The following is a 13236-nucleotide window of genomic DNA, read 5'->3' as shown; positions in this document are numbered from 1 at the left end:
AAGTGACTTGCAAAAGCCACATTGCATTCTATCTGTTGAACTGGGAACAGATATAGGGTTGACAGACTCCATGTGGGGCCTGGAGATCACCTGCTTTTACAACTAATCTCTAGCCAGCAGAGATCAACTCTCCTGGAGAAAATGGCTGCTTTGGAGAGTGGACTCTCTGGTGTTGTACCATGCTGAGGCCCCTCCCCATTCCAAACCCCGCCCTCTCTTGGATCCACCCCTAAGTCTCCAGGTATTTCCCAACATAGACCTGGCAACTCTAGAAGATGAACACTTGATTTTTATACCTTATTTTTCTCAACCCTAAGGAGTCTCAAAGTGGCTTACAATCTCCTTATCTACAGCAGGCATCTTGTGAAGTACATGGGGCTGAGAAGACTCTGAGAGAAATGTGGCTGACCAATGTCACCCAGCAGGCTTCCTGTGGAAGAGTGGGGAATTAACCCTGGTTCTCCAGAATAGATTCTGCTGCTTTTAACCACTATACCCACTCTGACTCTCCAGTGTGGATAGAGGCTAAACAAACTGACTTTCAGTTTCCTGTCTGTCACTGCCATGTGCAAACTTGGCAGCTTTCCTCCCAATAACATCATTTATCTCAGTGGCTTGGGAAATATCCAAAACAGTGGGATGAAAGTTTAAGGGTAAATAGGATTCCTGATTAGGTAGAATTTCATTGACCATGAAAGGTGGTGGCAGCAGACAGTGAAGGAGGATGAATGAATCAGAAGACTTTGATGATCCAGCAAAAATGGCTTTGGATGTTCTGTGATACCTGGCTGGCTGTGGGGAATTCATCAGCATCGTTCCAGCAAATTGTTAGCTGCAGCAGCAGTCCTTAAATTCCTTATCTTGTCAGAGTCTAGTGCACAGTATGCAACTGCACACAAATGGATATAGGAGAGCCTGATTCAACAGCATGTACATAGTTTTGCAGTTTGTGCAAATCATTGCCACATAGCTTAGATAGGCCCATAGCTAGAAAATTTTAGGGGAGGCATGGGGCCAAAAATGACATCACAACTGATGTTGCAATTAAAAAATAAAAATAAAATAAAAACCCAGGCCGCTGGCTGCAAGATAAACGATAGGGGGGGTTCTGTGTTTCACAGAGCAAAATCAAGAATATTTTCCTACTGACAAGCTCTTACCTGCCCACCAGCCCCCCCTTTCCGGATCCCCAATTTTCCCGAGGAGGGAGAGGCAAAGGCAGCATCCAGAGGCGGGCCTCTGCCCAGCACAACCCTGAGCGCTTTCAGGGAAGGGAAGGGAGCCAGGGCAGTCAGGAAACTTTGCATGGGGCCGCAAGAGGCTCCTGTCAGCCAGCCAGCTGAGGAGGGAGAGACAAGGGCAGCAGAGCCCAGCATCCAGAGATGTGCCTCTGCCCAGTGCGATCCTGAGTGCTTGCAGGGAAGGAAAGGGAGCCAGGGCGATCAGGAAACTTTGCTCAGGGACCACAAGAAGAGCAAGAAAAGGAAGCACCAGGGTGAAAAGGGAATGTGTACAAACATCTACCCCTCACTGTTTTCACTACCCTTGCTGGGGCAGTCAGTGATGGACTCCCTTCCCTTGTGCCCCCTGCCTCCCTGGCGCGATCAGAGGAGTGTGCTGAGGCTGGGCCCTACCGGCTTCGATGCAGCCGGTGTGGCATCTAATCCTTTGAAGTGTGTGCGAAGGAAGGTTTTGCTCCCCCTCACTTCTGGTTCCAGGAAGGAGGGGGGAGAAGCCTTCTCCCGCGCATGCTTCAAAGGATTAGATGGCACGCCGGCCACATTGATGGGGGGGGGGTGACAGAATGCAGCGCTGCATTGCAGTGCTGCAGGGGGAGTGCAGCGACGGGGCGGTGGCAGGGGGGTGGCGGGCAGGGAGTCTGTTTAGGGCACCACGGACCCTAGAGCCGGCACTGGGGACCATACATATGGGAAAGGGCATTTGATTGAAATGGTCTGCCTCCTGGGCCCCCTGTATCTACAGGCCTGAGTTTACACTAAACTAAATGCCTTCCACTTATTCTCTGGTAGTCATCAATGCTAATTGTAGTCCCTTTTCTACAGCTGGAAAAGTGGGTAGGGTGTACTGAGGTGAATCAGGAAAACCTTTCAGGCTTTATTTCCTCCCTGGCTTCCTGTAATCTTCTTGTAACCTTGTTCCAGAGTGCTCTTGGCTGTGAACTGGGGACTAATTCTGTGCTGCTGCTGTTCATGTGGTAGAACTTTGATATGGCTGCCACCTAGTTTAGGGAAGTTGCAGAGTTGTGTTTCAGTCCCCCTCAACCCATGCCCATCAAGTTATGACTGAAGGAAAATAAATCTATAAAGAAAATTCCTGACACAGTTAATGTTTTGGTATAGCGTGCAGCGAAGACCATAATAAAGCTGGCCTTGTCAGTATCCATCTAGTACCCTCACTGTACAGGAATAAATAGTAAGCTTAAATGCTGTGGGGTTTTTTGTTTAATGCACTGACCATGTACTGTACATGGATTGGAAGCTGAAGATAACAGTGATAGGCAACCTCTGGAACACTTTGGCTTGCCTTTGGGAAAGAAGAGCCTGAATTTGGATATGACTGTTGGAGGAGGTATAGTTCACAGGCTAGCTGTGAACTGCTTGAGACTCCTTGACATCCATTGTGTTAAATACTGAGAGCCAGACAACTCTCATCTCAACACAACTCTTTTATTAGCAAGAACAGTCATAAAGAGACCCAGGCAACACAGCTAACTATATACAGTGTGCAAAGTTTAAAACACACCCTCTTGACAGGTGCCAGCTAATCCCATTTTGCTCTCCAGGATCCTTCATTCGCAACTCCTGGAGAAATGCCTCATGTCCCAATTGGCCATTTCTGAGACAACAGCCAATTGGAATGTAGGCATCAGAATCCTGGGGAGTAATGGATGCCTGCCTCAAGCTCAAACAACAGTAACACATACACCCTTAATACATAACACATTGTGCTAGAAAAAATGAGCTGCTGCTTTGAGCCTGGACCAAGAACACATCCTGCTAGGCCACTGTGCAAAGTGCAAGAAAAATACTTTTGTCTGCAGTAATAGCGCAAATTGCAGGAATCAACGCTTAGCATAATGAAACAAAACGTTCCTAAAGGGTGGGAAGGAGGTGATCTGCAGTTAGCTTGCTGTTAACGTTTTACAAAGAAAATACAGAGGATGCATTTGTGTGTTCATAAACCAAAATAAATTGGGCTTTTAAAAAAAAATGTAGTACTGTTTACAACCACAGATGCAACATACAAGCAGAAGTGTTTGATTGTAATTGATTCCTGTCATTGGTCTACTGATGCATTGCTGCTTTTTGGTGGCATGGAATCAATAAACCCATTACTAGAAAGAACTGCCACTAATTGCTTTGCGTGTGTACCTGCATGCATGGTGAATAGCACTTCTTCAATGAGAGACGGCAGCCTCGGAGAATGTGTGACTCCATGCTGTATTTTATGCATTAGAAATAATCCATTGTGTTTCAGCTTCCGTACTTAAGAATGAACATTCAAATACTTTGGGGAAGGGATGGTGGCTCAGTGGTAGAGAATCTGCTTGGGAAGCAGAAGGTCCCAGGTTCAATCCCTGGCATCTCCAAAAAAGGGTCCAGGCAAATAGGTGTGAAAAACCTCAGCTTGAGACCCTGGAGAGCCGCTGCCAGTCTGAGAAGACAATACTGACTTTGATGGACAGAGGGTCTGATTCAGTATAAGGCAGCTTCATATGTTCATATGTACTTAAGAAAATTGTCAGTTAACAATAATGAGCAAGACCACAAGTTGTTTAGGAAATAAAATTGGACAATACTGGCCTGAGTTCCTGGAAGGAAAGTATAATATAGTAGGTTTGATGCAATGAAGAGGTGAAGAGGTAGTGAATATCAGCTCTTTATTAGATACAGCATTAGGTAGGCTGCACTTCATGACTGCTTGGATCCAACTATATACATCTCAGGGTTCCTGCACAAGCACGTTATTCGGTCATTCAAACCAGCAGGGGCTGTGCTCGCTTCGGCAGCACATATACTAAAACCAGCCGGGGGCTCGTGATTGGTGCAGGGCAGCAGGGATTTGGATCTAGTAGTTGTGAATTTCCTACTTCATTTTCTTTAAGAAGGCTATCCCCCTTCATTATGGATTTATATATTTCCCTCTATATTTCTGAATTGAATAAACCCCTGGGAATTCAGAGAACCTGACAAACAGATTGTTACCTTGTTATGCTATAATAATATTCAGTTGCTTTAAAGAAAAAAACCCTTTAAAAGCCCCTAGTGGTGCAGGATGGAAGGGGATGGCTGTTGACAGAGGACTGGGACAAGAAAATGCAAGGAAACCTACCATGTTGAGGCCCCGTTGCTGCTTTACTTTATCTGCAACCTTGGCAGCAACAGGGAGGCCACAAAAGCTAATTCCTGTGTGGAAATCACCATGCTCTGTCAGTATTCTTCCATAGTAACATTACCTGTATGGACAGACAGTGGTAGATTTAGTACAGTCTTTATCTTCCTTACTAGTATATACCAGGGGTGGCCAAACTGTGGCTCGGGAGCCACATGCAGCTCTTCCAAACATATTGTGTGGCTCTTATGTGGCCAGGTTGGAGAAGGCATTTGTCTCTTTAAATCACTTCTCCAAGCCAAGCCAACTGGAAGCTTGGAGAATGCATTTAAAGTTAAAGTTGCTTTCTTTTCACCTCTGTCTCCCTACCCTTCCCCAGCTATTTGCTTTCCTCCCTTCCTCTCTTTCTTCCTATTTTGTGGCTCTCAGACATCTGATGTTCATGTCTTGTGGCTCTCAGACATCTGACATTTATTCTATGTGGCTCTTACGTGATGCAAGTTTGGCCACCCCTGGTATATACAACGTTGTTACATGTGTGTGGAGCACAAGACCTGGAGGATAGGGTTGCCAGGTCCACTTACCTGGCTGGTGGAAGGCTCTTGATGCACTTCTGGAAGGCTGGAAGTGACATCACACAACTTTCTATAAAACCAGAAGTGCTGTTCCTGATGTGATAATGTCTGGTCTTTGGGCAAAATTCTATGGTAAATTTGCCTCCAAACCATAGAGCTTTTGCCTAGAAACCAAAGCATCACCCCAATGTCTCTATCATGATGATGTCACTTGCAGGTCACATTTGGAATAGCACTTCTGGTTTTATTGGAAGTCGCCCAAAAATGTCAGTGTCAAGCACTCTGATTTAATAAAAGGCAAAATGGTTGGAGTCTGGTCAATGAAGGACCCCAGGTATCATTCAGCTACAGCCCCCTTCTTCTCACATGCATATGGCCATCTGGCAAAGGATGTTTTCTTGAAAGAGGCGTCTCGCTTTGTTTTAGTGCCTATACTCTCCCTAAGAATCCCAGGCCAGGCTCGGTCTTAACTTGATCACAGGCTGGTGTTAGAAAGCTATGCCTAGGTAGAGACAAATTACTGCTTTGCCCTTTGATTTTACTCACTTTAATGTAGCGGCCCCAGCCTTGATCAAGCAATTCTACGCAAAGTTTCCTAAAAAACCTCGGGGGAGGGCCTAAGGGGGGCAGTATGTCAAGCACTCTTATTTAATAAAAGGGAAAATGGTTGGAGTCTGGTCAATGAAGGGCCCCAAGTATCATTCAGCTACAGCCCCCTTCTTCTCACATGCATATGGCCATCTGGCAAAGGATGTTTACTTGAAAGAGGCGTCTCGCTTTGTTTTAGTGCCTATACTTTCCCTAAGAATCCCAGGCTATGCTCGTCTTATCTTGTTCACAGGCTGGTGTTAGAAAGCTATGGCTAGGTAGAGACAAATTACTGCTTTGCCCTTTGAACCCTGAATTCCAAACTTGTCTGTTTGTATCTATATAGCTGAATGTAACCGTACTATTTTTAGTCTTCTCAAAGATCTTGTCGTATCTGCAACATGGAAGTTTCAATAAAGACATTACTTTGATTAAGAAACAAAGAAGTCTATTCTTGAACTACCTGTGCTTGGCATTTTGAGGAGACTCCCTTTTTTGTGGGATTACAACCGAATTTGGAAACTCTGTACTCTATGGCTGACAGAGGTCCAGACAACAGGGAAGATCCACAGACTCTGGCACTCTGGCAGGCGGGGACCCAGACCCAGGAGCAAGACCAGGCCTCCTCCATGGCACATCCTAGACGCATGGAGGCAAGTTGGGAGAGGCTCCCCGCTACACGTGTAGCGGCTATTCATTACTCCGAAAGATTGGGGTCTGCACTGATTCACCATCCTGATGGACGAGAGGCTGGAGAGCTGAGAAGCGATCCTGGAGCTCCCCCCCCCCCAAGACCATGGTTGGAAGAGGGGAACCCAGGAACCTCAGAGGCGAGCGGAGGTGATGGCCGGGAGGATCGCAGCACGGCCCTGATCCCTGAGGAGGAGGGAGAAGATCAAGATCCTGACCTGAGGGACTTCTTCCAACTCATAAGGTTCCAAATGATGGAAATTGTCCAATATCTGAGAGATGAGATGCGGGCAAACAGTGATTTCATGATCCGGGAAATGAGAACCAGGATTGATCAGGCACTACATCGCTCGGCCTCATCCAGGGGGCAGCCAGTGCCGCAGCAGCCACAACCCCCAGTTCAACCGCCCCAGCAACTGCCGGCTCCACCTCAGCTGCCTCAACTGCCTGCACCGCAGCCAGACTGGTGGATTTCGGGAGAGGTCGGGAGCTGGCAGCCACCTTCGATGGGGACCCAGAAGAGGTAGAATATTTTACCATACAAGCTAACAGCTTTATGCATTACTGGGGCCACACATTCCCAGATGAGTTCAGCAGAGTGGATTATCTTGGATCAAAGCTGGAAGGGGTGGCCTAGAGATGGTACGTGAGCCTCTAGGGGACCCAAAGTCCTGAGCTCGATATGATGACAGTGTTCCTGAGGGCCATACTGATTCAGTATATAGACCCGTTCCAAGAGACCCGAGCATTAACTGCCCTACGTGACATGGAGCAAGGGTCCAGGTCGGGGAGAGAGTACACCAGCAATTTTTGCGCCAACACCACAAAAGTGAGAGGGTGGCACGAGCAGATGAAGATCGAGCAATTCCAAAGGGGTCTGGATGCAAGCGTACTGGAGCAAGCCCTCCAACAGGCCCAACCAACCACCCTTGTTGGGTGGATACAACTGGCTGGTGAAGTAGAAACCATAATGAAGAGAATGGCTCTCCAACGACAGCAGCAGAAGGGTAAGACGGGACGTGAGTCTCAGTCTGGGGCTAAACCAGAGGCCAGGAAAACCGCAGCAGGGTCTGGGGGATCCCAAACTCCGGGGCCAAGGAAGTGCTTTTGGTGTGGGGATCCAAACCATCTGGCCTTAAACTGCCCGGAGAGACCTTGAGGCCCCACCCCTTACTCCAAAGCCCAGCGCTCTCAAAATGAAGAGCCAGCCAAGGGGAATGTCGCCCTCCCAAGCCCGAGTGAAGAGGGGATCATCATTATCACCGATTCAGGAGAGGAAAGCTGGGAGGAATAGCTGGTGGGAAACGAGAGTGACCTGCACTGAGCGGCGCCGAGCCGCAGGTCCTGGAGCTAATGGCACCGCTACAGGTGAGGATAACGGGGACTTTATTTTTTATTCCTTTGACTTTATAGTAGAATTACCACCCTCACAGGGAAAAACCGTAATTCTTGTAATAGTGGACACTTTTTCAAAACAAGTGCATTTCATCTCTTGTTCAAAACTCCCCACCGCCGAAAAGCTAGCGCATTTATTCTTTCAACACATGGTCCGATTACACTTGTTCCCAGAGAAGATAATTAGTGACAGGGAGGTGCAGTTCGTTGCCAACTTCTGGCGGGAGTTTTGCAAACTGACAGGCATTGAACAGGGATTGAGTTCTGCCTACCACCCTCAGACTGACAGACAGACGGAACGCACCAATGTGGTGCTAGAGCAATACTTGAGGTGTTTCATTAATCATCAACAATCCATTGGGTGGAATTACTCCCCTTCACGGAGTATGGATATAATAACAGTGTGCACAGGTCCACCAAGACCACCCCCTTTTTAGTGGTGAATGGCTATGAAGGGAAACCTTTCCCTATGCTACAGGAAGGGGAAAGGCTGAGTAGCCCCTCTACGTTTGAACAATAGTGGGGTGACTTGGGGAAAGCTTGGAGAACCATACAGGAAAACCTGGACACAGCAAAAGAGACTTACAAAAACCATTATGACAAATCCCACTCTCCTGCCTGGGACTTCAAAGTGGGGGATACCGTATTCTTGTCAATCAAAAACTTACCAATCACCCAAACTTCAAAGAAGCTGACATATAAGTTCATTGGTCCATTCCGGATCAAACGGATTATAAACAAAGTGATTGTAGAGTTAGGGTTACCTAAAATGTTCAGTAAGATTCAACCTATTTTTCATAGCAGTTTACTCAAGAGAGACCCTGGGTCAACGCATTGGCACCCTCGACAACCAGCCCCGGACCTAATCCCAGTAGGGAACCAGAATCATCACGAAGTGGAGGAGATTCTCAATGCTAAATTGAAACAGGGGGTGTTGCATTTTCTAATCCACAGGAAATATTTCCTGAAGTCCCATGATGAATGGGTTTCTCACTTTAATGTAGAGGCCTCAGCCTTGATCAAGCAATTCTACGCGAAGTTTCCTAAAAAACTCTGGGAGAGGGCCTGGGGGGGGGCAGTATGTCAAGCACTCTGATTTAATAAAAGGGAAAATGGTTGGAGTCTGGTCAATGAAGGGCCCCAAGTATCATTCAGCTACAGCCCCCTTCTTCTCACATGCATATGGCCATCTGGCAAAGGATGTTTTCTTGAAAGAGGCGTCTCGCTTTGTTTTAGTGCCTATACTCTCCCTAAGAATCCCAGGCCGGGCTCGGTCTTAACTTGATCACAGGCTGGTGTTAGAAAGCTATGCCTAGGTAGAGACAAATTACTGCTTTGCCCTTTGATTTTTAATTTTAATAATTTTTTTATTGATTTTAACTACAAAGAAAAGAAGCATGAGCATAGATACAGTATAGAGGGGGAAGGGTAGATACAAAATGGGAAAGACAGAAACATACAAATACAAACATACAAATATATCAGTTACAGTTCTACCTCCAGATGAAATACCCAGTACTTTTTACCCACAAGTATAATATTCTCTCCATATATTTTACCATCTTTATCTTTCATTATATCTTTTTTACTAAACTATTACTTAAACTATAAGTCTAAACAATTCTCATATAAAAGTATAAAAAATCAGAGCAGTCTCAACAGAAAGCTGTCTGACTAAACTAAACCATATTGGAAGCACAGTCTAACTTGTTAATTTTGCATTATCAATGATAGAGTAAACATATGAAATATTGTGAAGGCGCAAACAGACTTGTTAATTTAATAATATTATCCTAGAATAAACATATGGAGCCCATATCCTTATCCTTAACAGGCTAAGAATAAAATATGATAATTTATTTGTCTCAGTATGAACAATTTCTCCAAACAAACATACTAAGAGCAGATCTGCTGGATAAAAAATAATTGTATTGTCTGCCCTCTTAACCATTGATCCAAATTAACTGTATATTTATCTAACATTTTAACAAAACCTTTCCATCCTTAGAATCTCCCTTGACCTTTTAAAATCACATATTAGTTCTTATTAACAAGTCCATATTTAATTACCCACGGATGAAACCACAACTCAGAAACCCTTCTTTTTTACATCTTGATTTTTACTACTTAGGTCAACCATATTAAAAATACAAACGCGCTTATTAGTTTGACAATATCTTCATTACAGTGAGCATAAGAAACACATATATTTAGTTATGAAATGCAAACCAAATTGAAAGGTAATTATGTTATCTACCTTCTTAAATATATAGCCCAGAAATCCCACCTAGCCTTTTAAGTTAATATATAAGTTCTTACTGTGAATTCCATATCCAGCTACCTTCAAAGTCTGCCAATTTGCAAGTTAATTACGTTATCTGTCTTCTTAAAATTTAAAAACTTTTAATTCCTTTAGCTTTTATATCCATATTGCTCCAGAAAAAACAACTTAATATAACCCAGACATCACACTTTGCCTTTTAAAATCACGTCAGTTCTTATTGAGAGTTCCATATCCACCTATCCACAAAGAGAGAGAGAGTTCAAAAATCCTTCCTGAAAAATTTCCACATCTTGATTTGTTGGCTGAGATGCACCTTCTCTCTTCTCAATGCAGTCATCCCTCTCGGTAACAGAGGAAAGAATTCTACGCCATTTATTCCTCTCAGCAGAACTTTACTCAATCTCGATTTCTGGTTTTGTTTTTTAACTGCGCCATTCTTTTGTTCATTTCGCAGCGGATCACTTTTTCCTTCTAATTCCACAGACATCACCAGAATCTCTTTAGCACTCTGCTCATATAGATTTGAGATTTCACTAGTTTTCAACATAAAAGCTCCTATTTGCTTTCTAATCAACTCCGTTAATGAACCAAGATCCTGTTTCAGAGAAGTAATACTCCATAGTATATCTTTTTTGTAAAACATTTTGCTTGGCAGTGCCATTTTTCTCTGACAGCAAACTCAGTCTTTTAATCCAAGTAAAAAAGTAGCTTAAAGATCCAGTTAGTCTGTCATTCCAAATCTCCTCTAGCTGTGATTTTAAATGTTATCATTTCAGTTGCAGTCGGACGACAGGGACAAATCTCTCTAAAATATATCTCGTTTATGTTCAGACCATATTGCAACCAAATAATAGTCTCTTTAACATATATTCAATTATAACCCATGTCGTGTATTCAGTCCAATTCAAATTGTTACCAATACTTAAAGTTGCTCTTTAACTTTTCGAGGCCTCATTCACAGGAAAAGTAGGCGTGCAGTCGACCTCTTTCCCTTCCTTTGAGCTGCCCGCTTGTTGTTATGTAAAACGACCCATTAGTTAGTGTTATTGAAAGCACACTTACTTGCCAAGTAGAATTGCCATGCTTGAGGTAGAGAAGTGATACATCAAAAGCTTATTGAAAGGAGCAAAAGAAAGCAGTTTGGCGATCACCTTTTTCTGCTGCGTCAGCTATCATGGTGGCGGAGCCTCGGGACATGCAAGAAGGACAGGAGCAGCCACCGCCGTGCCCCTAACTTCCCGCAAATGTCCCGTGCCAAAGGAAAACCCCTCCAGGGTCTTCCTATGGGGAGACATGTCTGTGGCCCCCCCTCCAGCCGCCTGATTCGAAGGTGCCGCAGGAGGACGATCTATGGACACCCCTGAGCTCAAGACGACGTATCCCGGAAGCCCCTGCTTTGCCCTTTGAACCCTGAATTCCAAACGTGTCTGTTTGTATAGCTGAATGTAACCATACTATTTTTAGTCTTTTCAAAGATCCTGTCGTATCTGCAACATGGAAGTTTCAATGGAGACATTACTTTGATTAAGAAACAAAGAAGTCTATTCTTGAACTACCTGTGCTAGACAGTCAGTCGGGGGCAGGATTTCCTCCTGCCAGCCAGCTGACCAGAGGCAAGCAAGAGCCCACCAAAGCGGGGAATCCCATGCCCCCAACAGAGGACTGGGAATCCTACTGGAGGAAGCTGGACCGGCCCTTCCACTAGGCAAACTAGGCAATCGCCTAGGGTGCCAGCCTTCTGGGTACACCAAATTGGGTGCCCCCATGTGACTCAATGATGCTATCAGTGCAGGGGGGGAGGGGTTACAAGAAGTTAGCCTTGCCTAGGGTGTCAAACAGTCTAGGGGCTGGCCCTGGGAGGAAAATGAACAAACTGAACCAATGCACACATGGCTGTGATGAAAGACAGACCACAATTGCATTTGCTTAACATTTGTCACTGGTTTGGTAAGCACAGGAAGGAACAAAGGCATGAAGATAAGTGAGATGAAAGCAAGCCTCAGTGCAGGAGTGGCCAAACTTGCTTAACATAAGAGCCACATAGAATAAATGTCAAACATCTGAGAGCCTCAAGACATGATTGTCAGATGTTTGAGAGCCAAAAGGAGGGAAGGGAGGAAAGAAAAACTGAAAGAAAAGTGTAAAGAAAGCAAATAGATGGGGGGAGAGGGGAGGAAGAGAGATGTGGAAAGAGAACAGCTTTAACTTTAAATGCCTTCTCCAAGCTGCTGACTGGCTTGGAGAAATGATTTAAAGAAAAATCCCTTCTCCAAGCTGGTCGATGGGGAGGTGGGGGCTTCAAGAGCCACACAATATGTGTGAAAGAGCCACAGTTTGGCCACCCCTGCCTTAGTGCTAGTCAGCTGAACTTGGGAAGGAGGTGGCATCAGGGAAAGGCTCACTTCCGTCTAACACTGCCCCCTTTGGCAGAATCTTGGGAGCGTTGCTTTGAAATCCCATTCTGTCACAGGGCAAAATTTGTGCACCCAATTCTGCCCCCAAGGTCTTTTAAAGATACCCCTTTTGATCTTCACTCAAACATATCAGGGCTCAACCCATTAATATCCTGAGATTGTATGTCATTCCCAGCTCCTGAAAAGTTGAATGGCATCTATGACAGAAACAGCCCAATCTGACCCTCAGACCCAGTCACATCAGCTCCCTCTGGGGTTGCCAACTCCTGGAGGGAGATATTCTTACTCCTGCCACTAGGGCGTGCTGCCATCACCTGCTCAATTTACGGGTTCCTGACTGAGAGGAACAGGACTCCCAATCTCCCTTTCCAGTTTTGAGACTTGGCCTCAAGGTCCTCTGCTCCCCAGCACTTGGTTATCACAGAGACCAAAATCCTTCTTTGGGAGACCCCTGGAGGATTGGCACCCTAGCGAACTGCATGCCTTCCCCCTTCCTGGGACTCCCCTCTTACAGTAGCTTGGTCTAAGGTGTTTGGGGAACTAAGTGGTACAAAGCTTTTATGCCAGCCTTCAAAATAGTGAAATGTTTATTTAAAAAAGAAATGAAGATCAAATAAAAGTTGGTTTGAAACACAACTGTTTCAACACTTCTGTCCCTGGTTTAAAAACTTGCCCTACCAGATGTTTAAGCAGAGCAGGCACATCTAAGCTTAATAAATTACAAAATCTTCTAATGATACCTCATTGCTTCTGGCTTCCTGCATCCAGCCAGGCCCAGCCACATGGTCAAATATGGCTGCTGGCTACGGCTGGAGAGTAGCAGTCTGTTGTCTTCCAGGCCCAGCTTTGAGAGAGAAGAGACCCCCTACTCTTCAGAGCAAACACTTTTAGTAATCCTCTGACTCCACCCACTTCACATCACTCTCCACCCCTTGTT

At 45.2% G+C, this 13236-nt stretch overlaps 1 protein-coding gene across 1 annotated transcript in view; it reads left to right on the top strand.

Moving 5' to 3' along the window:
- LOC132590232 (tetraspanin-4) overlaps positions 1-13236 on the top strand; it is a 487277-nt gene that overhangs the window by 64638 nt on the left and 409403 nt on the right. The gene's annotated exons all lie outside the window — the stretch shown is intronic.

This window comes from Heteronotia binoei, chromosome 21, assembly GCF_032191835.1.
Source record: "Heteronotia binoei isolate CCM8104 ecotype False Entrance Well chromosome 21, APGP_CSIRO_Hbin_v1, whole genome shotgun sequence".
Lineage (NCBI taxonomy): Eukaryota > Metazoa > Chordata > Lepidosauria > Squamata > Gekkonidae > Heteronotia > Heteronotia binoei.
This window is presented reverse-complemented; position numbering and strand designations above follow the sequence as displayed.